At 41.8% G+C, this 11,913-nt stretch overlaps 1 non-coding gene across 1 annotated transcript; it reads right to left on the reverse strand.

Annotated features, from left to right (window-relative positions):
• Positions 1 to 11,402: 11,402 nt before the first annotated feature.
• Positions 11,403 to 11,475, reverse strand: TRNAR-CCU (transfer RNA arginine (anticodon CCU)). The gene has a single exon. It is a non-coding gene; the product is annotated as a tRNA-Arg (tRNA).
• Positions 11,476 to 11,913: the final 438 nt, after the last annotated feature.

The raw sequence follows: 11,913 nt of genomic DNA on the forward strand, positions 1-11,913 counted from the left end.
GGCCCTGACGGGGTTCCAGTCGACTTATTTAAACATCTTCCTGACCTCTGGGTACCAATACTCACAAGAGTCTGCATAGCAACAACGAAACTCGGCCTGTTAGAGTCATGGTCATCTTCCATCATGGTCCCAATATTCAAGAAGGGGGACCGACAAGACACCAAGTGCTACCGACCAATTTCGCTCCTCGACTCCTTGGGCAAGGTAGTCGGCAGAGTCCTTCTTGAAAAGTTACAGCAATGGGCAGAAGATAAAAACATCCTCTCTGACTTACAGTTTGGGTTCAGGGAGGGCTTTGGAACTGTTGAACAGGCCCTAAATCTAAGCTTGTTAACATCAAAATACTCCCATGCTAAACCTGGTTCCATCTATATGGTATATGTGGATTTGTCCTCCGCATTTGACTGTGTGTCGCACGCAAAGCTCTGGTCACTGCTGAGCGCAATGGGGGTAGACCCTCCTCTTTTAGACTATCTGAGGGAGCTTTACAGCGAAGCCACGGCGAGAGTGAGGTACGGGATAAAAGGAGAACTGACAGCACCATTTAGGGTAGAGCGAAGAGTGAGGCAAGGCTGTGTCCTGGCCCCCTTCCTCTTCTCTTTGTACACCAATGGCCTAGAAGAGACTATGTTGAGAGGGGGGAGGGACTTCCCTAGAGATAAAGATCGCTTGATCCCCGCTCTGCTCTACGCGGACGATGCAGTCATTTTAGCACGTACCCCCATCGAACTGCAGAAATCTTTATCTAAATACGCAGACTTCATGGGTGCCCTGGACTTGCACATTAACGTCAAAAAAACGTTTGCCATGGTAGTCGGTGGATCAAGAAAAGCAACTAAGTCCATCTTTCTGAAAGATCAAAAAATTGAAAAGACCTCACAATATCCTTACCTAGGCATTATGATCGATGACGCCCTAAACTGGAAAGCGGCGGTTGAGGCCAGGAGACATCTCTTCAAACGAGCGATTATGGCGTTGATGAAATTCTCCAATAAGCTCGGACAAAGACCCCCAGCAGAACTGCTACAGATTTATGCTGCGAAATGCCAAGCCATCGCACTATATGGTGCAGGGATCTGGGGACATACACCCATCGGCTCTATACAAAAAGAGCAGAATATCTTCATCAGATTCCTTTTATCTACTCCAAGAGGCACCTCCACCTATGCCTCACACATGGAACTCGGAATCCCATACATCGAAGATTTATTGAAAATCCAACCTCTTTTACTCTGGAGGAGAGTTTGGTTGTCGGAAAAAAATAGCCTGACCAAAAGTATTCTACAGGACACTATGGATTTGGACCACGCTTACAAAATAGCCTGGCTCTCCTATGTAAGACATTTTTTTTCCGACTTGGGCCTACAAAAATATTACCACACGCCAGAAAATTTGAAAGAAATATCCAAAAAAGAGCTGAAACTAGTTGCACTGAGACATTTGGAATCCCTGAGACTGACCTCGATGATTGCGAAAAAATCTGTTACTCACGCAATTATGACACAGCAGTCCCTGAAAATTCAGTCATATTTGACTTTGGAGATTACAGCATATGAAAAGATGCTCCTAACAAGGTTCAGAATGAATCTCTTCTTCAGGCTAGTGACATTTCCCGAAAAAAATAACTGGAATACTCAGATGGATCTGTGCCCATGCGATGATCTTTCCTAACAATCCACCATGCACACAATATTGTTTTGCAAGTTTTTCTACTCCCACCGAAAAATCTGGCTAATCCCTTTACTAAAAAAATGGGGCCATAGACAATGCCGTCCAGCTATGCTGGCTCTTCAAACTTTGGACTCCGAATGTATTGTCTACCACGTACTGAATTTCCTAAAGTGTATTATGAGGCACAGAAATAATCTGTAAAACAGAGGACTAATTTGTATATCTTCTAACCGTTTGCATTATTACTTTCTAATTGTACATTCAACTGTATTTTTTAAGCAAATCTTACTGTGAATTTTTTTATGCTATGATATCTTTTATGGTTTTGCAATGCTAAAAAACCGAATAAAGATTATTATTATTATTGTCGTGTATTATAATGAGCTGTTGGGCCTTTAATTAGTTGCAATTTAAAAAAAACAAAAAAACAGAAAATGTATTTGCAACTGAGAACAGAAGAAGGTTTGACAAAGGGATAGAGAGAATGTGTAATGGGACGATTTGCATATGCCGTTGACCTGCAGAACAGAACTCTGTTCACAAGGTAGGAGCTTTACAAGTAGGCAGTGCTTTCCAGTGTTGGACCTTTTATTCTAAAAATGATCCATGTGCTAAGGGATGGAACAGGGTTTCGTTAAAGGCCACTATGGTACTAGCGTTGCATGTAACCAAACGAGTAACAAGTGTGTTACACAGATAGCCTATATTGTTAACACAGCAACAGAAAATTCATGAAAAAAGATCTTAAGCTATAAATAAAATGCGTCCACAAACCATCACGTTATTAGTGTATATATAATAAATAATCTACAACACTAGTCATTTAGTTAAGGTTGCTTCTTAACAATTGGTAGTGAGAATGGGCTCCTGCACAAACACATGTGCACCGCCACTCAAATGTAAATGCATGTTAGTTTTTGCTGTTTTCGTGTTTGCTCGCTGGGGTCTCTTGGTGGGAGAGCTCCATATATATGCATCGATATGAGACTTACAAAAGTGGCCATAGAATGAGTTCCATCCTGGTCTAGTTTTATCCTGGTTAAATGACATGATCACCACTAAATGAAGCATCAACATTTTCCAAGCTAGATTAGCACAAGGGCTTTCATCAACTTGAACTAGATGAACAGTCCTAATATATCGCCACCTTCTCTATCACTTTGCTCTAATCAGGTACAAAGACTCACTTCTGTTCTCTCCTTTGCAGCAGAATTGTTTCAAGAAGCTATAAGGAAAGTTATCCACCCAGCAAAGAACTGCCTCAGCTATAGTGATGGTATCCTTCTGCCAGGGGCGGCTGGTGACATTTGACAGTGGTGAGGCGTAAGCTAATTTGCATATTGCACCGCAGCGAGCGAGCGTAGCGAACAAGCCCGAACCTCCTTAAGGGGGTTTTGGGGGGGTTCTCCCCCCGGGAAAATTTTGAAAAAAGAGAAGAAAATCGTGCATTTCCAAGCAAACTTGAGAAAGCAGGAAGGTTAATAAAGCGATTGTGAAAGTGCAGTTATTACATTAATAGTTGTCCTAACATAGGTACCTGCTTATTCAGTATAACCACAGAGCTTCATACATTCCGTCCTATTACGCTGCGGAATTCAGACTATAAGACTTTCATGGAAATCTCAGCTCTAAGAGTAGAAGAAGTTGCACTGAAGTTGGGAAACAGCCTTTACAAAGCATTGGGAACCACGCATTACCGTTACCACGTTTCCATTAGAACGCATGTGACTTTATCACGCATGTCTTTCCACACAGTTTATAGTGTTTAGGTGCTACAGAATGTACTTAATATGCCATTTGATCAGTAAAATCTGTTTAGTCCCCAAGTAGAACAAACACTAGAAAACTTTTAAAAACAGAGATAACAATGCATTTCTGAGTATCTCACTCACAGTATTTTCTTTATTTAACAAACAAGTAGCAGCATTCACTTTTTGTAAAGTAAATCAGCATGTCTCTCTTTCAGTGTAGCAAACTTGTCAATCACTTTATTGTTGAAGTCCGATATTTTTTGGACTAGCTTGCTCTCTACAGAGAGCATCGTCAAAGTATTGAGTCTTTCCTCTAGCATGGTGTTCCTGAGGAATGTCTCAATGCGCTTTAAAGCAATACAAAAGGGGATGATGGACATCAAACACTCATCCCCAGTCAACTGATCTGGGTTTAATCCATCACCATTCTTTAGCTCACTCGGCCACCCCAGTTCAGACATGGCTATATGCAAATCAGTCTGACCCTGTGCCTCATGGGAACAGTCCAGCCCGAACTGCCAAGCCATGTCTTCCCTGGACCGGAAACAAGCATCCTGGGACCGGTTTCGGATTCATAATCCTCATCAGCCAGGCTATCTTGAATCCAGTGGCCAAGTGAGCAAGGGACTCACGTCTGAGCATACCCTGCCACACTTAGGGCGAACAAAGCAATACAAAAGGGGATGATGGACGGAGCGCTTGAGCAAATCAAACACACACCCCCAGTCAACTGATCTGGGTTTAATCCATCACCATTCTTTAGCTCACTCGGCCACCCCAGTTCAGACATGGCTATATGCAAATCAGTCTGACCCTGTGCCTCATGGGAACAGTCCAGCCCGAACTGCCAAGCCATGTCTTCCCTGGACCGGAAACAAGCATCCTGGGACCGGTTTCGGATTCATAATCCTCATCAGCCAGGCTATCTTGAATCCAGTGGCCAAGTGAGCAAGGGACTCACGTCTGAACATACCCTGCCACACTTAGGGCGAACAAAGCAATACAAAAGGGGATGATGGACGGAGCGCTTGAGAAAATCAAACACTCACCCCCAGTCAACTGATCTGGGTTTAATCCATCACCATTCTTTAGCTCACTCGGCCACCCCAGTTCAGACATGGCTATATGCAAATCAGTCTGACCCTGTGCCTCATGGGAACAGTCCAGCCCGAACTGCCAAGCCATGTCTTCCCTGGACCGGAAACAAGCATCCTGGGACCGGTTTCGAATTCATAATCCTCATCAGCCAGGCTATCTTGAATCCAGTGGCCAAGTGAGCAAGGGACTCACGTCTGAGCATACCCTGCCACACTTAGGGCGAACAAAGCAATACAAAAGAGGATGATGGACGGAGCGCTTGAGCAAATCGAACACTCACCCCCAGTGAACTGATCTGGGTTTAATCCATCACCATTCTTTAGCTCACTCGGCCACCCCAGTTCAGACATGGCTATATGCAAATCAGTCTGACCCTGTGCCTCATAGGAACAGTCCAGCCCGAACTGCCAAGCCATGTCTTCCCTGGACTGGAAACAAGCATCCTGGGACCGGTTTCGGATTCATAATCCTCATCAGCCAGGCTATCTTAAATCCAGTGGCCAAGTGAGCAAGGGACTCACGTCTGAGCATACCCTGCCACACTTAGGGCGAACAAAGCAATACAAAAGGGGATGATGGATGGAGCGCTTGAGCAAATCAAACACTCACCCCCAGTCAACTGATCTGGGTTTAATCCATCACCATTCTTTAGCTCACTCGGCCACCCCAGTTCAGACATGGCTATATGCAAATCAGTCTGACCCTGTGCCTCATGGGAACAGTCCAGCCCGAACTGCCAAGTCATGTCTTCCCTGGACCGGAAACAAGCATCCTGGGACCGGTTTCGGATTCATAATCCTCATCAGCCAGGCTATCTTGAATCCAGTGGCCAAGTGAGCAAGGGACTCACGTCTGAGCATACCCTGCCACACTTAGGGCTATAACCACAGAGCTTCATACATTCCGTCCTATTACGCTGCGGAATTCAGACTATAAGACTTTCATGGAAATCTCAGCTCTAAGAGTAGAAGAAGTTGCACTGAAGTTGGGAAACAGCCTTTACAAAGCATTGGGAACCATGCATTTCCGTTACCACGTTTCCATTAGAACGCATGTGACTTTATCACGCATGTCTTTCCACACAGTTTATAGTGTTTAGGTGCTACAGAATGTACTTAATATGCCATTTGATCAGTAAAATCTGTTCAGTCCCCAAGTAGAACAAACACTAGAAAACTTTTAAAAACAGAGATAACAATGCATTTCTGAGTATCTCACTCACAGTATTTTCTTTATTTAAAAAACAAGTAGCAGCATTCACTTCTTGTAAAGTAAATCAGCACGTCTCTCTTTCAGTGTAGCAAACTTGTCAATCACTTTATTGTTGAAATCCGGTATTTTTTGGACTAGCTTGCTCTCTACAGAGAGCATCGTCAAAGCATTGAGTCTTTCCTCTAGCATGGTGTTCCTGAGGAATGTCTCAATGCGCTTTAAGGCTGAAAAACATCGTTCAGCTTCGGCTGTTGTCATTGGAGTAGTAATGACATTTTTTAGTAAAGTCACTGTCTCTGTAAGTGACTTTTCCATATGCAGTTTGTGTATTAAAGCCAGCAAAGTCAAAGCACTTGTGGCCTTCCGGTACACAGGCATTCCGCACAGTACAGTCAATTCAGTTCTCAGCTGCTCTTTTTTGAGCATAGGATATGCTTCCACAGCCTCATTCAGAGCACGCTCCGGGAAGGATTCATCATATTTTGCAAACTCTTTACTTTGCAATAATGTGGCACTCACCAAATGTTTAGTGAATGAAAAACGTTCTTGAGCCTGCACAATTACAATGTCACTTATCTCCTTTGCAATTCGAACCAGAGTGGTGATGTTTTGCCTGCGGTTTGCAAAAGCAGAATGCTCCGGCAGTTTGCTCTCTAAATTGTCAACCCTATCTCTCACTTTCCTTATGCTTTGTACAAATGTAGTGGTAGATTGTTTCACAAAGACAGTATCTACGTCTTTTCCTTGTAACTGATTGTATAACACGTCGACAGCATGCATTATTTTATGAAATAAAAAAAGAAAGAACTGAAACTCTCTGTCTTGTAATGTTCTAATAAAGCCACGGGCTTCATTCTGACTTGTGTAATCAAACTCTTCATTGGCTTCTATGGCGACAAAACATTTCTCAATGCCCTCCCTATTTTCAAAGATTAGGTTGGCTGTACGAATGTTAAAGTTCCAACGAGTTGAGGATCCCCTTGGAACGCTTTTGTCCACAATCTCATGAAGGGCTTCTGTTCTTTTAGGGGAACGTGAGAAGAATGCTGCTATGCCTCCTATATCCTGAAAGAAAATTCGTGTCTCTCTGATCTTTGATACTGCCTGTTGCATAATAAGATTGAGTTGGTCGGCATAACAGTGCACATAATGAGCATTAGGGTACACATCTCAAATTCGTTTCTGTACTCCACTAAGGCTTCCACTCATTACAGACGCATCATCATAGCTTTGTGCGATTATTTTTTGTTTTTGAGGCAGGTCCGTAAAAATTCAGTTTAGTTGACACAGTATAGATTCAGTAATGGTTGCTGCACTAGAGTCTCTTAAATGTGTGAAACCATAGAACCTCTCCACAACGTTTCTGTCACTATCAAGGTACCGAAACACTAATATGGACTGTGTCTTAGTGGCCACATCAGTGGTGTCATCAGCCTGAATAGCCACAAAGTCTGTGTTTTGCAACTCTTGCACAATATGGCTTCTTATAATTTCGGGCATACAAACAAGGAGTTCATTTTGTATTGTTTTAGAGGTGCCCTTAAAGACTGTAGCACTCGCTAAATGTGTTTCCAAATCCTTGTCTATGCTTACTATTAAATCCACTAGGCCTCTGAAGATCCCAGGTTTTGAGGAACTTTCCGATTCATCATGGCCTCGCAATGCCAGTTCAAAAGCACCACAGAAACGAATGCAATCAATTATCTTGGATAGAATTTGTCTGTTCCTATCAACGGCTTCATTGTGTTTCTGTATGGTTTTTCGGTATGCCTCATTTAGCTGCTGCTCAATTGGTGCGTCTTTCCCCAACATTCCCAGCCTCATCAGGTTTTCCATATGCTTTCTTGTGTATGCATGCTTCTTTATTTTTTCCTACAAATGCTTCAAGTCTGTGATTCCTTGACGTGTCCAAGAAAAGTCACCACCAAACAGCAAGCAGGGGAAGCAGAACAGAGAATTTCTTAAAGGACACCCTGTAAGCCAATCAGCGTTTGTGTACCAGGCATTTGAGAATGTACGTTTTGACATTTTTCCTCTGTCCTGGGAAGTTTTCGCTAGGTTTATGTCAGGCTGATGAGGTCCTAATTGTGTCAAATGTAGGTTTTCTTCAAGTGGCCGTGCCTGGAATGACCTTGTAATCAGCTCCTGTACTGTATTCATGATCGTGTTGCCGGCCGTACCAATATAAATTTCAAAGGAACCTGCCAATAATCAAAGTACAACGTATAAGGTGCAGTGCAAAAATATCAAATTTCAGTATAAATACATATATCTTGTGCAGTACCGTAAATACATCTCCAACAGCTCCCCTTTCCAAAAAATGACTGCTAATATTACAGACTTACTGCCTCTCTGTGTCATAGTGAAAAGATAACAATTTATTTTTGAAACACTAGGGTAATCAAACAAAGACTGTGGGGAAAAAACCATAACGCTCCAATTTTTTCCTTGCAGTTTGCATGCAGCTCTTAAGTGACAGTTATTATCTCGCTGTTGTATGTTACGATTTTAACTTAGAAACTGCAAGTAACAAAAGGATCTCTCTGACAAAAGCTGTGACTCACTGACCTATTTACATCATATGGAGTTTGTGATCTGCATCAGGTACATGTTCTTTGCAGCAGGCACATTAAGCTTCTGCGCTGCCGCCAGCTGCTACTTCACTACTCGGACCACAAACATTGGCTAGCTCTGCCAGACTTCCAACGCACCTCCATATATAGGCCAACAACTGATTTTTCTATTTTTTGTTTTATATAACGCAAACTAGACCAGAGACATCAGGTATCAGATTGCTTTACATGAGCAACAGTTTCGTTACATTCCCATTAATGGCCAAACCTTAGAATAAAGCTAAAAAAATACATGCTGGGGTAATTTGCCCCAACATTGTCAGGGACGTGAAAAACATTTCCACAGACCGACCAGAGCAAAAACAACATTTCTGCCGGTTGGTCAATATTGATGCAAAGTCAGAACAGGAAGGTATGAAAATGCTGGCATATTTGGAGTTATATTTAAACAACAAGAGAGTGAGGGTATCAAGGTCAGTCCTTTTCCCCTAAGAAATATGTAACAACAACATAAGAGTGATTCAAGGTGCTATAAAAGTAATTACCCACAAGCAACCACAACTATAATCAAAAAGAAGAAGGTGAACTAACAAAGTGCTAAAAGTAAAAACCTTAATTTTCAGATATCCTGGGAGAAGAGAACTGGGAGTTAGAGAATGAGTTGGTGGAAGGGAACAGCAAATCAGTACAGGATAAGAAAACAGAGTTAAACAAGCATTTGCAATGCAATAGGTCTTGCATTAGGAAACTTGGAGCTATTGGTCTTGTAAATGACATTTTATATTTATGTGTTGTCATTTACAATGCCAATACTTTTAACTTTTGCAAATGTGACACTTATAGCATTTGTAATGCAACATGTTTTGTATTTACGTGACTTAGATAAATTGATATTACTAATAACAAGCATTTGCAATGCAATAGGTCTCGCATTAGGAACGTTTGAGCTATTGGTATTGTAAATGACAAACTTTATATTTATGTGTTGGTTATGAAAATACCTAAATTAATAGCTTTGTCATTTACAATGCCAATAGTTTTAACTTTCGCAAATGTGACACCTATAGCATTTGTAATGCAATATGTGTTGTATTTACGTGACTTAGATGTATTGATATTACAAATAACAATGGCTTTTTATTTTTTTAATAATTAATACATGAATAAAAGTTACTGTAATTTATAATGGCAATAGCGTAAACTTTTGTAAATAACTTTTGCGAAGATTATGTTCAGTGTATTTTATAAGACTAGAAGTGAAATATTAACATCTTTTTCTGACATTTGTAATAAAGCTTTAAACATTGAGAGAACATATTTTAACAAATTGTTGATGAATGGGTGCACAGTTTGATGCTGTGGTGGCGCTGAGTGATGTTGTGGTGGTGACGAGTGAAGCTGTGGCGTTCAGTGATGCTGTGGTAGCGCATAGTGATGTTGTGGTGCCCCTGAGTGATGCTGTGGTGGTGCTGAGTGATGCTGTGGTGATGCGATAGATAGATAGAGTGAGGGCGATAGATAGAGTGAGAGCGATAGATAAAGTTAGGGCGATAGGTAGATAGAGTGGGATAGATAGAGAGATAGATAGAGAGATAGATAGAGAGATAGATAGATAGAGAGAGAGATAGATAGAGAGATAGAGAGATAGAGAGATAGAGTCGGGCCAAATTTACAACGTGGTCTAGGAGAAATACATTACAAAAATGGTGCCCCTGCAAAAATATTAAGCGTGGCGCCCGTGTTGTTGTTAATGCTCACAGATTAGAGCGGCGCCTGGGAGCAGTACAGCAATGCGGAGAAGAGAGTGAGCGAGTTCAAGATATCCCCAATTAACACGTTAATCAATTTAACAGAGTAGGAAAATGTTACTTGTTTGTAAATCCCACTCTCAGTAGACCAAAAGTATTACTAGTAAACTAGCCAATGCTTGTCCCCACACAACCTGAAAGAAGCGGGACAAAGTAAACATTATCCCCCCTGAGTATACAGTGCCTCCTCATAGATTCCAGTTGCTGCAATCTACACTGACACAGATGAATGCTCGGCTCCCTTCGAGTCCGAGTAAGGAGAGCAGAGGGAGAAGCATGACAAGGCATAGGAAGGCGAAAGACGTGGCTCATTCAAGAGGCGCGGCCACGCTAATTAACATGTATCATCCAATCTGCAATCTGCTTCTTTCGGGAAAAAGCCATTTTATAAGTAGCAAAAGTACATTTAAACATTGTAAGTACATTTAAAAATAATGTCGATGTTGCCTTGTTTTTTAAGCAGCATGGCCGTGCTTTAAATGCAGCCCCCAAACATTTTCAGCCACTTTAAAATAAATGTATGCGAAGGGAACTTTCTTTTTTACACATTTTATTTGAGGGGCTAACTACCTTCATTGACATTGTGGATTATATCAAGCCAAACTCATTTTTAGTTACCTGGAAAGACACTAAGCAAACCACACCTTTCAAAAGAAGTTTACATTTGATCCACACGCACATGTTGGCACTGACAACACCAGCTCTTATTATGATTTTTAACTCCGACCTCAGAGGTAGTTTGTAAATCAAGTTAAATAAAAAAAATATATAATGTCATACATGAGGTCACGTTGAGAGTGCAAAACCTTAATCATGGCAGCTGCTTTCCCCCTGGGATAAAATAGACTTGAAGCCAGGCCTCAAATCTAAAACACACAACATCTGATTGCCCCCGCACTCACCCGACACAACAGCAACCAACAAACAACACCAACAGGTGACAAACACCATAGGTTGATGACACTGAAAAGCCAACATGAAATGGCCCCACAGAAGGGCTGCGCTTCAACACCATTAGCCTGCTGGTGGGCCCTATACCAATTCTTTAGTCAATTGCTGAGAAGCACACAATTTGGTCAAGTGGGGAGCTGGAATTGATCATGCGTTTTCTGGTTTCAAATTGTGAAATTGAGCTACTAGATGTTAACATTTGACTTCCCCTTCACCCACCTTACAGTCCTAATGTTGTTGAGAGTGAAGACCCTGACAGAACTAGATAAACTGCAAAAAACACATATTTACTCCACCCCAGATGAGACTCGAAAACTGCAAAAAACACATATTTACTCCACCCTAGATGGGACTCGAACCCACAATACCTGGCTTAGGAGGCCAGTGCCTTATCCATTAGGCCACTGGGGCTGCTTACAACACAATCCAACTGGGGCGGTTTAAGGCAGAATCCATTTATCTACACGTACTTCCTCCTCGAACTGAATGTTCTACACACTCGTCTCTATGAAACAAGAATATACAATCTTCAAAAATACCCGTGATGTGGTGATTAAAGTTTGAAATGTCAGCGTTTAGGTGAACCGGTTAATCCATCACGTTTCAGCCGTAATGTTCTTAAGAGTGAAGACCCCAGCAAAATTGGATATACAACCATAAAAGCAATTTTTTTTCACCCCCAGATGGATCCCTGTTTTTGACGAAGGCATCTCCATCGGGCCACTGGTGGTTTATGTACCTGTGCAGTGTATAGTTACGATTTGTGCCTGGACGAGTGAATAAATAACATATAATCTTATATAAATATTTTCACGGTCAGGTGCAAAACACTACTGCTGTGGATGATTA

This window comes from Lissotriton helveticus, chromosome 5_1, assembly GCF_964261635.1.
Source record: "Lissotriton helveticus chromosome 5_1, aLisHel1.1, whole genome shotgun sequence".
Lineage (NCBI taxonomy): Eukaryota > Metazoa > Chordata > Amphibia > Caudata > Salamandridae > Lissotriton > Lissotriton helveticus.